At 41.4% G+C, this 12,701-nt stretch overlaps 1 long non-coding RNA gene across 1 annotated transcript; it reads left to right on the top strand.

Annotated features, from left to right (window-relative positions):
- Nucleotides 1–10,917: 10,917 nt before the first annotated feature.
- LOC308335661 lies at nucleotides 10,918–11,317 on the top strand. The gene is made up of 3 exons (XR_013966071.1): nucleotides 10,918–11,018; nucleotides 11,127–11,159; nucleotides 11,270–11,317. It is a non-coding gene; the product is annotated as an uncharacterized lncRNA (long non-coding RNA).
- Nucleotides 11,318–12,701: the final 1,384 nt, after the last annotated feature.

Raw genomic sequence — 12,701 nt, 5'->3', positions numbered from 1 at the left:
AACTATTACTTCAGAAACATCAAAAGTAGCAGATCTATATACAAGCTCAAAACACGTGCGGATCTGGTATTTTTTGATGCTTTGTGTGACACTGTATATATAGTATGATAGGGCGTTGATTTATAATAAAACACAAAAGTTTGGAGAATTTGGAGATGAGAGGTTTCTTCCTATAATAATAAGCAGGCGTATGGCAACACTGATCACATGGCGTCAACAGACCAATAGGATGTAAAGCTTATTCCCTCAAAGGCGGGACGCTATTGGTTGATGATACTGTGATGTACTGTATTATGGTGTTTCTAATATTTTTTAAATCCTGATTTTACTTTCTTTTTTTTTTAAATATAGGCCTATATTTTTTTTTCCGGGAGATTGTTTTTAACGTAAAAGTTTTTAAATGTTTTGGTTTTCCTTTGATGTAAAAATGGGTCCGTGATGATGTAAAAAAAAAAAAAAAAAGGTACAAAAATGCACTTTATGACGATGGACAGGATACACATTGCACTTGTAAATGTAGAATGTATTACGCTCCATGATGAGAGATTTATTTTTAATAAGTACTGTAAATATAAAACAAGACCTGAGAAGGAAAAAAAAAATAAACACTATGAAGAAAGTCAAACAAAAAGGAGAACAAAAAAAATATCATGGGGGAATCATTTTGCCAAATAAACATAGAAAATGATTATGTTGATGTCGTGATTTATTTATTCGATCTCTTTGGTGTGTTTCTGTTCTGTGTGTGTTGGTACGATCGTGTTGGCTTTGTGTAGCCTATGTGTGCAACCCTTAGAGTATACAGTATAAAGACGGCACCGGATTTCAGAATTGGCCCAGCGCTGCAATACCACATTCGGCCACTATGTCCATTTCGCCTCAGGGTTTCCTCCGGGTGCAGCCGTCTCTATTCATATAATTATACTCTAAGGTGCAACCCCATCTCACCCAAATACGGTGAAATAGCATGGCTAGAAGACCCCAGAATCCGTATACATATACGGAGGCTTGGCTAAAGCGGCTTTTACTGGTATTGTACGGAAAAGCGAATGCATGCTATTTGCGTTTTTTTTTTGTGTTTGGGTGAGTTCGGGTTTGACAGTATTTACGATTCTGTGCTATTGGGTTACAACTCGGACGGGGCTGAGTCGGCTCTACCGAAAATCGCGACGCTCGACATGCACGCGGACCTTAGGCCGCTCGGCTCATAGTTCGGTAGAGACGGCGCCCCTCCGTCATTGTCTATGGGGAGGATTTCAGTGTAATAGGCACGGATTTGGGGTTTTTCTAGGTGTGCATGTACGGGATTGCAATCCATGCTATTTCACCGTTTTTGGGTGAGACCATTAGGGAGGGAGGGGTGTGTGTGCATGCGCGCGCGCGCGCGCGTGTGTGTGTGTGTGTGTCCCAGGTCAGAGTAGTGCAAGGGGAAAGCCTGCCAGCAAAAAAACTGCTACTTCTCCTGAATTATTAAAAACAACCTGCACTGGCAGCACATACTGTACATGAGAGAGAGAGAGAGAGAGAGAGAGAGAGAGAGAGAGAGAGCAGAGGGTATAAAAAGACTGGGAGAAATGACGAGACGGAGATTCCCCAATGCAGGAGATGAGATCGAGATGGGTGAAAATGATGACACACACACACACACACACACACACACACACACACACACAGCCCCCTTCATCCGAGACTAATAAGGTGCACAAAAAGGAACGTGACCGGCGTCTATATACATCTTTATAGAGGAACGCTCTCGTGCATGGGTGAGAGAGCGTGGGAGAGGTAGAGAGAGAACTAGAGGGACCGAGAACGTGGGTGAGGGACTATGACATAGCTGAGAGAGAGAGAGAGAGAGAGAGAGAGAGAGAGAGGTAGAGACTGAGCTCAGAGCTACACTTCCTAACCGTCGGCCCACTGTACCAAGACATCAGAGACATATACTTTCCACGGATTACAATCACCCAAGGAGAGTTTGAAAACATGACAAATGACAAAAAAACTCCCATACCTCCATATCTGTTGGGGGAAGTACAACAATGTGCCAACACAGCAGCGAGATTTGTGAGCTGCCGTGACAGAAGGATGTCAAATGGAATACAAGCACCTTAAAGGGACACTTCACCCTTTTTGCAAAAGAATATATGTTAATGACGTTTAGAAACTTTAGATCACTTTCCTGGGGGTATTTATGTGTGTAATATGTGGTTTTAGATATTTTAGATTGTAGCAGTGAGCCTGTTGTCTCTGATGTCATGGACACTGGTCTCACTACCTTCCTGGACTACAATTCCTATAATTCTTTGGTGCTACAATCTAAAATATCTAAAACCACATATTATACACATAAAGACCCGAAAGTGTTCTAAAGCTTCTAAACGTCATTAACATATATTTTTTTGCAAAAAGGGTGAAGTGTCCCTTTAAGGAATACAAACCATTGTGTGTACATGCACTGTTTATCAAAAGTAAAAATCTATGGATGTATAATTACTTGCGCAAGCAGAGCGCGCAAGTACTAGTTTCGCCCAGGACGATATTCGCTGCGTATGCACCGTCCCAGCAAATGATGCGTGTGCACCGTCCCAGCAAATGACGTAATGACTACTTGTGCCTGATACGGCAGTGGTGCCAGATTACATATATGTATACATATAGGAGCATTACCTTTAATCCTCCCGACACTAAAACAAATCGTCATTACGTCACCATCGAAAACCAATTACACTCTGGCATTGGGTCCTTTAATCCACATCTTTATTACGTCATCATTGAGAGCTAGTTATACCAGTTATACCCTGACGTCATATGCTGGGACGGTGCATACGCATCAAAAGTGGCGCAAAGTAACCACAGTATAACGCTAATCAACTTACAAATTACATATACATATACACAGAGGCATTTAGTATTCATATCACTATAGTCCAAGATTAAGTAAATTTAAAGCAATTGACAATTAATTATTAATTATGAAATTATACTGTATACATGTCATGTCAGTGTCATGGTCAGTGTCATGTCAGTGTCATGTCAGTGTCATGGTCAGTGTCATGGTCAGTGTCATGTCATATCATGTCAGTGTCATGGTCAGTGTTTATATTAATATAAATAATAAATAAATAAATAAATAAATAAATAAATAAATAAATAAATAAATAAATAAATAAATAAATAAATAAATAAATATAAATAATAATATTTATATTAATATAAATAATAAATAAATAGTTGTGAAAGTGATCTGTCGGAATGGTGGGACTTTTTCTGCCACGGGTCCCTGTCGGAATGGTGGGACTTTTTTCTGTCGGAATGGTGGAATGTTTAAAAATATGGAGCATACCACCATTCCGACAATTAGAAGTCAATGTAGGAGTGGCAGCATGTCGGAATGGAGAGTGAACACTGTTTCGGGTGATCGTTTTCTCTAAGCTGCAATAGCACAGCTCTGTCAGTGTTTAACCTTCCGTCCTATTTATACATACATGTTTACATCATTTTGTTTGGGCAATGTTTTGTTTTGAATGGATTTGGAATTGAATTGAATTGACATTTAGAACCTGCAGGCCCCCATTTGCACGGCTCAATTTATATTGTAATATCAATGTTAATGTAACCCTGAGAGTGTACATGGAATGGAAACAAAAGGAACCATCAGGGTCCATTTGGTTCCATCTGTAGACTCTCAGAGTTGCAGTCCCACAAGGGTCCATTTGGTTCCAACTATCACTTCTCTGGGGACCCCCTGGAACTCACTCAAGGACCACAGGTAGGTGGTCCCCGGACCACTGCATGGTTGAGAACCACTGGCACTTGCGACAGCGCTGCACTGACCTCCATATACCCCCGTGGACCACTCGGAGGGCTTCCATCCCCACTCGTCCACCACCCCTGCCTATAGACGCCCAGTAGACTGCATGGTTGAGTTGGACCGAGAGAGGGAGAGATGATGCTGTTTGTTTCCTATACAGGCTGGAGCAGCTTTGTATATCCCAGCAAGTAAAATGATGTCAGGATGACGTCAGGATGACGTCAGGATGACGTCCTCCGGTGACGTCCAGGACGTTCAGGACTATAGGCCATATCACAGCCCACATACTGCCTGGGGATGATCTTTACGTCATTATACCAGTTGAAATAATATAGCTTATTCTGGGCCCGGATCTGACTAGTTATGATATGACTTAGGTTGATCTGGCCTCGATCAGACTCTCTCTGGAACATCCGTCTTAGTGGGCAGAATTTATGTTGGTTGAAATCAGGTGATATATCCTGGGCCAGATCTGACTAGTGTTGGTTTGACGTGATCTGGCCCCAATCTAGACGTCACTAATTTGTCCAGGAACCTGACCGTGCTTGCTGGGATGCGGGACGTTTCTGACCGATCTTTGATTTATTTTTAATTGCCTTTTTTTTTCCATGTCATATATCAAATCAGAGAATCATATAGCTTTAAATTGACATATTGGTTGTTCAGTTTGACCCACCAGTTTTGGAGATATGGCTTATATAGAGTAATGTCTTGCAGAGAAAAACAGCGAGTTGAGAAAACAGGCTTGACAGGTTCACTTCTGTGGACTCTTAACATTACGCCTAGCTACATGTTTAAAGGACCACTTCACCACTTTTCAACCTATCTTCATATAATAGGTCCTCACTAATAATCATGATAAAATGGCACGATTATTTTCTACTCAGTCTGTGTCTCATAGGAGGGCTGTGGGCAGTTTAGAAACTGTCCTCCAGTGACATCATCATTAGGCATATTATTTTTTACAAAAATGTTTAGATTTTCATTATTGTGAGAACGATGGTTTCCATTTTTGCATTGCAACTTGTCAGGACTAGAAAGCCTGCAGTTTTTGTATTCCCCATCGATGATGTCACGTGGAAGACGGTTTCTGAACTGCCCACAGCCCTCCTATGAGACACAGATCGAGTAGATTTTTAATTTTTTTAGATAGGTTGAAAAGTGGTGAAGTGGTCCTTTAAGCACTCCTCTCCTGAACTGTTAGTCGTGCCGCCATGACTCTGTATCAAAAAGAGTCACATATAGTGGAGGAGCTTAAAGGGGAATTCCACCCACTTTTTAGTGGGTGGAACTTTACATAGTAAAATGTTGAAAATGAGTGGTATTCACCTTTAAGAGCTATGTAAGGGATAATATCTGGCTAGGTGGTCAACTGGTCATTGTCGGGAGATAATTCACCGACAGGCAGTTTAACCACCGAGGCGAAGTGAGTTGATCAAATAGAATCCATTTTCAGGCACTGGTTCGTCTATATTTCTCCCTCAAATGTTGTCAAAAACATTTTTGAAAGGAATGCTGCAGATTACATTTTGTGTGCGTTTACATGGCCGTCATGTTGGAAAGGGCAGTAAATCACCACGCAGCTGGTGCGCAGAGGGTTTGATTAGGCATCGGTCTGTTTTAGAGTGGAGCGGTCATTATCCAGAAATAACAGGCCGCTGAATTCAGCGATTGACCAATCAGAATCAAGCATTCAACCAAGCCATGTAATAATTTGCGTTGATTTGTCTAAAAGTGGCAAATCTTGCAAAGATATATAGCTCAGAGCATGCTCTAATGATTTAGCTATAGGATCCGAGCCGGAGAAATATCCCTTATCTATAAGCTCCTCCACTAATTACTAACTAGGAAGATGACTGGACAAACACTTTGAAGCATGGACACCACTGCACACACACACACACACACACACACACACACACACACACACATACACACACACGCGCGCACACACACACACACACACACACACACACACACACACACACACACACACACACACACACACACACACACACGCGCGCGCGCGCGCACACACGGGTGAATCACACGCTCATTAGATTGCAACCACTTGGTGGTCTCCGCTCTAAGAACACATCATGTTGAGACGATGAAGACACTGTGAAGGCACATGGTGGCTGCATGAGTTCACAGTATAGTGTTGGTTTTGACGGCAAGTTTTAGTCATAGTCTTTGGAATAAAATTCCATTCGGCTTTGGTAACATTTTAGTCACCTGAAAAGTCTTATTGTTGGTCTACTTTCAGTCAACTAAATATGAACATTTTAGTCGGCTAAAGTACATATTATTTTGGACGGTCCTTCCTTGACATGAAAGCGTTTGAGAACCTGCACACTGGTTTATAAACAATGTTAGGAATAGGAAGGAAGTCCAAATAAGCAACAACACATTAGAAACAAGTCCCCCAAAAAACCTCAGCCACCAACACTAACCCTAACCAATTTACAAGTAACTCTACAGGAAAAACAAGGCAGACGATGTCGCCTGGCAACACTCGGGTTTGGTTTGGTTTGTTCAGAGCAAATCCTACGCTTTGCTGTCAGGTTGAAACATCATTATTACGTCCAAAACTCGTACTTTTGAGGACTCATATTCAGAAATGGCTCAAACAAGCTAAAGAAAATCACACCTGTGTAAAGTGAGGGGCGCTCTTATATCTTACAACATCGAGGAGGGAATTGATTAGGTCAAAACAATAAATTATCTTCATTGTTAATGGCATTTAATGTTTGTGTTAGGGACAAGATGACGTACATTTTCCCTTCATTGTCAATGGCGTTTTTAAAACAAACATTGAAATAGAACAAACATTAAACCTGTATATCGGCCCTAAAAAAAACTCAACAACTTATTCATGAAAATCACACCCGTGTGAAGTGAGGGGCGCTCTTATTATAATACATCATCTCATTCAGGGCCAATAAGAATTTGCGCCCTCACCTTCATCTTCAATGTTTGTGTTTACGCAATGTTTGTGTTCACACAAACACGCATAGCTGGCCATTCATTGTCAACGATGACATTTAATGTTTGTGTTAGGACAATGTTTGTGTTGACAGACACGCGCGCTATGCCCCTCGAACATAGCGCTTTGAGCTTGTAGATCTGCGACATTGTGTGACGCTGTTTGACTAAGTATATAGTGACGAAAAAACTGCATTCCGTTACCTCTCCTATGGTATCAACATGAGTCATAGGACCTTTAAGATTAATTAGTTCATTAATAATCAAGTCTTATAGGCTAGCAATTTCTACACGTGTGTTCTCTCTCTCTCTCTCTCTGTCTCTCTCTCTCTCTCTCTCTCTCTCTGTTGGTAATTTCATTCTGTCGATTCTTTGCCATTATTATCACAAAGCCTCATTAAGGCCCACTGCTATTCTAACACCACAGCAAGATAACGCACGCACACACTCGCACACACACTCACACACACACACACTCGCACACACACACACACACACACACACACACACACACACACACACACACACACACACACACACACACACACACACACACACACACACACAGAGAGAGACAGACAGACAGACAGACAGACAGACACTCAGATATACATTAAAGGAGAATTCCATGCTAGAAGGCTTTATTTGTAGTTGTTACGTCCCCACCAAAGAGGTGGTCCAGATGTTATTTTGTGCAAAAGCTCCTTATTAGCTATTTCCCCTATACCATAAGCCCCAAATTAATTTCATTGAATTGAATGGGAATTGAATGGGGCTATGGGGTGTTGTGCTAATTCGCTTAATTCCCTCGCTCAAAATTACAATTTTTTTGTATATATCCTCTCTTCATAATGTAAATAATATCCCAAGCGGCACAGTTTACTACTTATTTAGATGGAAATAAGCAAATTAGCACAACACACCATATCCCCATTCAATTCCCATTCAATTCAATGCAATTCATTGAGCGCTTATGGTATGGGGAAATAAGGAGCCAATAAGGAGCTTTTGCACAAAAAAATCACCTGGACCTCTTTGGTGGGGACGTAACAACTACAAAGAAAGGTAAGAAAGCATTCTAGCTTGGAATTCTCCTTTAAGTAAAACCCACACAATGACCCTCTCTCTCACCCAGACAGTTTAGCGTTTGTCCTCTAGCCTTGGCCCTGGTCCTCGGCCGGCACCAGAGGGACCCCCTCTCCTCTGGCCAGCTGCCTGCCCATCTGTATAGCGATGGTCAGATGGCCTCTCACCTCCAGGCCTCTCTGGATGTCCCCTTCGTCTGCAGTGTCTGGGCTTGGACTGGACTCAAAGGGTCCAATGGAGCCAAAACACCACATGCCTGACACACATTTAGCCGTATACTGCAGTGATTCTCGACCTAGTGAATCTCACAGACCCGACTTTTTTATACACTTATTGACTTGTCCATGCATCTTTCTTTGTCGCTGTTGGGCGAGTTTCAGATGTTGCACTGTATGTGAGGCAATGACAATTCTCCCAATTATGATGCTTTGAACAGGGAAGGAATTTCACGGCGGCGACCATGGCCGTCGTTGCCCCTCGAAAAAGTATATGCCCATACGGCCACAGTGGCCGTGGTGCCCCGACCCGCGCCCACACGAGTTCATTTTACCGTTTTTCCTTTGCGCAATTTTCCAGTCATTACGGTAACCAATGTTCCCCTCTTGTCCAGCGCAAATCTGTGTTACCCGTAGTTTTGTTGCCATTTGCAAAGTGGTTTGATTATTTTGCTGTACTTTGCCTTAATAACTACCCCCGCTGCCGCTGGTCGTCGCGCGCGCGCACACACACACACGCCTCCTCCTCCGCGCCACATTATACACGCACTGACAGAGTAAACAGAGGGCATTTAGCCCACACGCTGCCTACCAGTGTAGCTAATCTAGCTATCCGATCTAACCGCAACTATCACTCAAAACAAAATAATGTTTTCTACATTTGCGACAGTGTGGCGGTCCTACGTCACATGCATTAACGTTGGTCGCCGGTCGGACATGGTCCAGCTGATTTCTGTTTGTCTAATGCGAAACAATTAACGTGGCTGTCCATACAAGGAGGAGGAGAGATGATCTGTACTGTAGCCTATCTATCTAGCCCACCAAAACAAACATGTACTTTTGCGTCGCATTGTGGATAGCGACAGAAAAATACCATGGATATCATTAAACAATTGTTCCCCTGTGCACAGCACACACACACACACACTGTCTCCAGGTAAGAACAAAACACTGATCTGAAGCTGCACTTTCACTTTGTGTTGACTAACTTGACTTACTGTAAGTCCTCAGTCCTGCAGCCCCACAATGGAGAAATTATCTCTCTACAATGCCATGTTATTCAATATATTAGTTTAGCACAAAAATATAGGCTTTTCTAAACCAAGCCCTTATTCAAAAGTTATGCAGGCTGTCATTGTATTTTCTGTTAATTAACTCGCAGTTTAACTCAATGATCCTCAGCCATTTAAATTTCAAGGGACCCCCAAATTGAAGTTATATGAATTAGCCTATAGGGTGACGGCCTGACAGTTGTCCTATAGGCCATTTCATTATGATTTTCATCTCTGGACTGGGACCCCAAAACATGTTTACAATATTTTACAACAGTATAGCTTTTTATATTTTGTTATTCAAAGCTGGGATTCTTTATTTAAGAAGCACTGTTCTGAACCAATGTTCGCCTTGAAAAGGAAATAAATAAATGTAATTCCTTAACCTTTAAGCTAAAATAATTATGACGGGGACTTATTTTTTTTAAATTTTTTATGGTCTTTATACCCTGTCCTTGTGCCCTCAAAAAGTTGACCACACTAAAGGCCAAGTGGCCTTGCCCCTAAAAGGATGAAATTCCAGGCCTGGCTTTGAATGAATGTAATATGCTTCTTGCCTTCATTGAGATGAAACGTATCCCAGCTAACATTTCCCCGCTAGCTACCGCCTCCCACTGTCGCCTTCACAGCGTAGCACGCCCGGGCTGGCTTGGACTTCCCCCCGCTGTCCTCGCGTCAAACGATCGCGCTCAGTTACTTTTTAATGCCTCGATCGTGAATTTACAGCGATTTACAGTCCCTCCTCACGCTGACGTAAGGCTTGCCTCCCCCGCCCGTCTCTCTCTCTCTCTCTCAGACAAGGATGTGCATTATATGTATAAAATACATAATTTTTTAACTATTGAATATAATTAAGTGGATTCTTCTTCTACTTCTTCTTCTTGCGGTTATATTTATTATTATTATTGTTGTTGTTATTAATAATAATAATATGTACCTGCAGACTAGTAATTGTAACTTTAGTTCAGGCTAGTCTCCCTAGCCTGGAGCCGAGGCTTTACCCGGCATGCATTGCAGTGTTGTTGTTTTTGTTGACTGTTGAATCGACGTACGGTGGAGGCAGAAGACAAGACTCTCCGTCCAACAAATGCTTATATTAGTTCTTACACAGTTTTTCTCCGGAGAAATTCAGTTGAAAGGTCAGTGTATTTTTATATCCGATATCTACCGTGTGTAGTGTAATTGCACGTGTTAGAATCGTTTCGATCTTTATCTGTGTATGTTTCCCTCTAGCTAGCTAGCCTAGCTACCTGGGCAATCTATTGTTTGGACGAGGGGATAGGGTTAGCATTAGCAAACGTATAACTCATGCTATTTTAACAGGCTCGTTTTGTAACTTCTTATTGTGTTGATAAGTCCTTAAACACAATTATTCGAATTAGATAAGATTTGATACGTTGCTTGTGTAGACTACATAAACAGCATTTAGCTGTAAATCACATTTTTTGTCATTCTTTGTTTCAGAACTTCTCCTATGGTACCACATCAATACAGCATGGGGTCTGTGTGTATGTGGGGTCTGCAAGGCTAAATCTTCGTCAAATGTCTGTCTTGCAAATGTAAAAAATATCACATAGTAGGCTAATGTTTAAAACAGACTTTTTTTGTTATTCTATTATAGGTGCAGATGCAGTGACCAAAATGAGCATTGCCATGCAGGTACGTTCTGAGCCATTTCTTTTACTCTTCTCTCTGTTGTCTCCTCTAAAGGAGTCACAAAAACTGCTCTGTCTGAACAGTTATTTGGTGGGAACCACTGAATTAAGTACCGGTAATTACTTTTTGAAACAACTGAACGTTTTTTTACTGAAAACAAATTTCAATTTTGTATCTTTGTCTTTTCCTGTCTCTAAACAGTCTAAAGTCTCTAAAGTAAGTAGTAATAGCTGGTCACATTGTGTGCTTGTAGATCTTCTGTTTTCATCAAATTGATTTTATCTACATACAATGTTTACCATTTTGTTGTTACTGTGATTTCAGACACAGGACTTGGATCTGTTGGGCGTACAAACGGTAAGAACATTTCTACCACTGAATTAAGGTTGCATGCTACAAGCTCTCTTGCCTCAAGTTTGCTGTTACATTTGAAAGAAATTTGACTTGAATTTGATTTCATTTTACAGACAAGGTGACATGCTGTACAGAGCTGAGACATCGTTCTTTAATTTAAGGTAATTGTTCATTTTACCAAGGACAGAAAATTGGCACCCAACAATGTGTAACTGTGTACCATTGTTACCATCATAACATTTTAAATGACTGAGGTGTATTATGATGAGTACTGTGGCACTCTGTGCCACACTATGAGCTTGTAGATCTGCTATTTTTCAACAGATAACAGCTTTTAAAATAATGTTTAAAACCTATGAGGCGACACAGATGCGTCCTCAGGTCTAAATGGGTTAAGGCAGTGGTTCTCACAGCCATCAAAACGTTATCCCACATTTCACAGCAGTGATGGTAGGTAGGCCTATGATTAAGGTGAAAATAATTTATTTAATTAATTCTGTGATTTCAGACGAACTTTCGCTGGAGGAAGACCTATCGACTTCAAATGCAACCTCTGCTGGAAAGGCTACCACCAGTCGGGTTTCCCTGACCCTCTACTATACGCAACATCCAGACCTCAAGGAACGCACCCAGCTTCCGTGCTCGGACATACAGACACGGGGACATACACACATTGCTACGCTCAGAAACTCCTGACTCCACTCAGAAGAGAATTGGTGTTTTAAAGACTTAAGCACTTAAACTTGAGAACTGATATGTCTTCTAAATCCTCACAGATTTTAGTTAAAACGTTTGCTGCAAAATAATATATATTTACAGATTTGTGCCACATTTTCACGATGTTTCAAAATTAGCAAATCTACAAGCTCGTTTTCAACAGCTTACAGCTTTTTAAATAATGGTTAAAGTGGCTAAAACCAGGGGATCTTGGACTTCAGTGACAGGGACCTGGGGTCTGAGAGCCGGAGACGTTGGACAGGGTGCATTCTGGAACTTCTGCTGGCGGCCACCACCAGTCAGGCTTCATAAAGGAAGGAAACGGACAGGCACGGCAGGCAGCTCATCAAACGGTGGTCCGTGGCTCAAATGCTGAATAACTTTGGCATGAAAAGGGTTCAAACCCACCGCTATAGGGGTTTCCAAATGGACTCTTGAATGTATGCTGCACGATTTCTTGCTCAAAAGGTGAATCTCGATTGTGTGTTCTGTTTATTGCTGTGTAACTGTTATTGCAACATTACCGGGCTTACATAACTAACTCCACACAGAATAGACTTGGTGTTTATAAGAAATTAAACTTGAGAACTGATTCCATCCTAAATCCTCACAGATTTTAGTTAAAACGTTCACTGTGTTTGGGCCACATTTTCACGATTTTTCAAAAATAGCAAATCTGCAAGCTCGTGAACGACTTTTAAAATTATGGTTAAAGTGTTAAAATGGTATGACTGTTTTCTGAAAAGCCTAGATGTTTCTGTATCATTGGTGTTCAAACGATTTACTCCAATCTGAAAATATGTCGTTCCAGGGACCGCACTACGAGCT

The sequence above is a fragment of the Protomyctophum bolini genome (genome assembly GCF_963924005.1).
Source record: "Protomyctophum bolini genome assembly, chromosome: 20".
In the NCBI taxonomy this organism is placed as follows: domain Eukaryota; kingdom Metazoa; phylum Chordata; class Actinopteri; order Myctophiformes; family Myctophidae; genus Protomyctophum; species Protomyctophum bolini.
The sequence above is the reverse complement of the archived record's forward strand: the minus strand, read 5'-3'. Positions and strand labels throughout refer to the sequence as shown.